We start from the raw sequence: 4,283 nt of genomic DNA on the forward strand, positions 1-4,283 counted from the left end.
GAAAAAATAAGTAGATTGGTAAATTGGTGTTTTTAGTTATACTGTGATTATTTATTTAAGTATATTTTAAGCAGCTTAGACAAGTTCCATTTACTTAAAAGAACAGAAAGTTTTGAAAAAAAAAAAAAAACAGAAAGCGGATTGATTGCAACTTGGGTAAGTGGAAATTTGACATTCATATGGAACTATGTTTACTGTTTTTCAGGTGATGATCTCACAGGAGCGGTGGTACCTCCCCATCCAAACTTTGTGGCTGGAATTGCGGCCTTGTTTGCATCCTATTACAACTTCAATTTGCTGTACCAGGAGCAGGCGTCATGCACGCTTGAATTCATTCAAAGGTAAGTATGTCCTTGCCTGTGTTTTTTTATACATATGTGCTGGACAGAGAATAGGTTCATATGGATCCAGGGCAAATGGGTATATGTACATCCAAAATAAATTTCATATACTTGATGCGAGAGCTCCACAAATGGCATCCCTGTATTTTTATGGTTATTAATAATATTATTATTAAGTGATACTAAAGTTTTGCACTAAATGCACTAAAGTTTTTTTTGGGAAACAAACAAAATTAAAAAAAATACATGGAGGCCATTTGAAAAGCTCTCACTTGAAGTATATAAAATTGTCTTTGGATGTACATATACACATCTGCACAGGACCCATGTGAACCTATTCTCTGTCCAGCACCAGGGCATACATTTTAACAGTCTTGTCTGCAAAACTTGTTAGTTTGTTAGTTATACTGAAACTAATTGTAATTGTTTAAACAGGTAGAATCACGTGTGCTTCTGCTTTATTGGAATAAAAACCTACAGGGTCTGTGTAACATTTCATTTAAATTTTCTGACCATTTGAGGCTAAATTAGACAATAGAAACTTGTGTATGAAACTTTTCATTTGGTGAATTTCTTTCTAGTTTTTCCATTCTATTCCTCGCAGTCTGATTTTGAGTAAAAATGGGAAAAAAATATTTTAATGCTATTTTCTGATTTATATATTTTTTTAATTAATTAATTTTTCCATTTTTGCATCTTGTACTTAATGTGGTAGGATTGTACCACCAGCCTGGGGAGAACTCTATACCTGTTTGTTATTGGTCTGTGTTGAGGTGCGGGACTTTATCCATAACAAGCAAGCTAATCAGTTCTTTAAGTGGAAAGGTGGGACTTTATCTGCTGGTTATACTACATGTGAAGGAGTGTTGATAAAATTGTTGTGCTAGTTGGGAACTCTCCTCTCCTCACAATAAGGCAGAGTCTTACTGACCAATCACAGACAGGCATTGTGTTCTCCCCAGGCTGGAGGTATAATCCTACTACTTAAAAAAAAGTAAAAAAAACCCAAAACAAAACAGATAAACAAGTAAAAATTATTTTTTTCCATTTATCTGGAAATTTACATTATGAGGAGCAGAATGCATTTCATTTCTGCTCCTCATAATGTTAAATTTTAGGATAAATGGAAAAAAATTTTATATGTTTTACACCCATTTATATTTTCAAATTTAACCTCAAATGGTGAAAAATTGAACTGATAAATGTTCACTGACCCTGCAGCCACACCAGCCCTTCGTTGATAAGAAAAAACTTTAAAAATACTATTTAACTTGGAATTAAAGTTTGGTTGGCAGATAAAAGTAGTACAAGTCCACCACATATACACTGCAGTAGACTTGGGATGGTGATGGTTTAAAGTAAGACTAGGTATAAAACCTCAATTTAGAATTGCATCTTATTTTAAATGTGAAACATGCAGCCTATCAAACATATACTTTGATATAAACCATGGGGCTATGTTATGTTTTATTTTAGATGCTTCATTGGAATTAATCCAACCATCGGCAAGAAAGGTGGGAAGGTCTCGGCGAAAAAGAGCAACACTGTCAACCCACATGTGTGTACGCTTCTCAAATGCTTAATGGACTTTGAATGGCTGTCTGTGTGAGTATGGAATGAAAAGTTCTCAAACGAAAGAACCAAGGATCTTTGTGGACATAGCATCCCAGTTGTTCATATGTTGTTCATTGTGTATTCAGAATGCGTTGTTATTGGATTAGTTAAGTTGTTTTGCTAAATTATATTTCATTCAATGTTTGGTAGAATCTGTACACCTTTCAAACACCTTTCTATGCCTAATTGCTGTAATAGAAAAATCTACCCTTGTAGTTCTTATTTTGGTACATGTTTATGAAATACGTTCTCCACTTGTATGCAGGAATATGTATTTTTAAAGGCCAATTCTACTGATTTTTTAAAATGTTTGCAGAATTAAATCATTTGTTGTACATGAATTTCTTCAGTGTTGGTGATAAATATGAGAGGTCTATTAAAAAAAAAAAGATAAAAAAAAAATGTTTACTGTTTAACTTTCTACTATAAGTCTCCAGATTGTTATGTCATGTTTGTACAGTACAATTGTAGTGCATCAGAGAGAAAAAAGTGCCCTGTACCTGTACTTCTTTTGAATTTTATGAATTTATGAATTTTAAACAGATTGTTTTTAGTCCAACCTTATCTCAACATTATTAATAAATGTTTGACATTGTAACAGTGTGGTTGTCTTTATTTGTGAAGAAATTCTAATGCAATTGAATTTAATTTATTGATGAAAATGGATGGCTGGATGGCTAGGATATGATTAGCATTTTCTAATTTTTCAGGGTAAATCTTATTTACTGCAAATTACTGTATTTTTAAGGTTTTTACAGAATTTTACTGGCAACTTTTTTGCCAGCTAATTACTGTAAATTCTACAGTAATCTTTTACAGTATGGATTACAAGAAGTTACTGTAAAAATATACAAGAAATGTTTGTAATTTAAATACAGGAAAAAAATGTAATCTGAGTTACAGCAACATACTGTAATTGCTTTTACAGTAATTAACAACACTTTTTACAGTATATTACTGGCAACTTTTTTGCCAGTTAATTACTGTAAATTCTACAGTAAATTTTTTACAGTGTACATACATTTTTCCTGCACAATTTAGATGCAATTCTCATGTATTTACTGAATTTAATATTTCTAATATTAATTTAATAATATTTTTAAATTTATTTATCAAAACCTCTAAAATTATAATGTACGCACAAAGATATGCTTACTTCTGAAAATTCCAACGAAAGTGTGAAGTGATGTACTTTTGATAGCTAAAAAACAAATCACATTCTCCGCTGAAAGAACAAAGAAACCTTGAGAGGAACTTAGGCTCAGAGAGTGAGCCTATCCTTTTCTGGTTGGTACCAAGGTTCTTGGAAAGGGGAAGTGTTATAGGCATGTTCCTCCTCCTAAAACATAGTTATTTAATAACACTCCCTCTCTCCCTTCATCACTCCAAAGGGTGATGCCGCTCAGCACAAGGCATCTGTGAGCTGATGTATCAGAACCGAGTCGCTGTGCTTTCCTCCGAGCGCACTGTGATGCTACTCAGCAATTCACATGTATCAGAGGAGGCATGTGCTAGTTTTCACCCTCCTGGTGTGTTGGGGCATCACTAGTGATAGAGGGAGTCCTAATGAGTGGGTTGAGTAATTTGCCATGTAAATTGGCGAGAAAATGGGGGAAAAAAAAGAATAATGTACTTTAATCACATCAAATGGGGCTGAAGTTTTTGATTTTATCATCATGCTGAATCACAGCCTAAAGCATGGTGTGTGTCAGACTGCTGTGTGGTCACAGGATTTACAGCTATCATCATGAAGGTCTGTTGATGTGATACTGCTCAGATAAGGCCTCAGATTTTTTTTATCCTTTTAAGGAGGAAGGAAGGAAGGGAGAGAACTCAAAGAAGGTGAAGACTTTGACGATTAACGAGCCACCTGGAACGCCTTGGCACTGCAAGGAAGGGAAGGTCGTCTTTTTGAGAACTGGGGACGTTAATCCAAAGCGAGCCGTAACCTCTGGAGCAAGATTATGATGTGAGTCATGACTGTAGTTTATGCATGCCACTCCGCCGTCTGGCATTTTGACTGAACGGTTACTCAGCAGAGAGCGCTGGTGGGTTGTAGGGCAGATCGATGATGTTCTAAATCATCTCTCAGCTTGTGCGGCTCATCGGCTCTCTGATGCTGCTCTGGAGTCCTCTATTTTACTCTGATGACCCCCGTCAGAGCTCTTCTCCCAGCCTTATTTTGCTGTGCCTCACACAAACCCCACCCCCCACCTCGTCTCTTACTCAGTGCTGGACTGTCTGGCCGTAAAACATCTCTTTGGAGGAGTGCTGATGTAGGATCTGACCCTTTTCATGTTAAAGACAATTAGGAACATAAAAGGACAT

General features: G+C 35.5%; 1 long non-coding RNA gene across 1 annotated transcript; it reads left to right on the forward strand.

Annotated features, from left to right (window-relative positions):
- The first annotated feature begins 226 nt into the window (after positions 1-226).
- LOC125802229 (uncharacterized) lies at positions 227-2,553 on the forward strand. The gene is made up of 2 exons (XR_007439246.1): positions 227-341; positions 1,818-2,553. It is a non-coding gene; the product is annotated as an uncharacterized LOC125802229 (long non-coding RNA).
- The last annotated feature ends 1,730 nt before the right edge of the window (positions 2,554-4,283 follow it).

Source organism: Astyanax mexicanus, chromosome 1 (genome assembly GCF_023375975.1).
Source record: "Astyanax mexicanus isolate ESR-SI-001 chromosome 1, AstMex3_surface, whole genome shotgun sequence".
NCBI classification, from domain to species: domain Eukaryota; kingdom Metazoa; phylum Chordata; class Actinopteri; order Characiformes; family Acestrorhamphidae; genus Astyanax; species Astyanax mexicanus.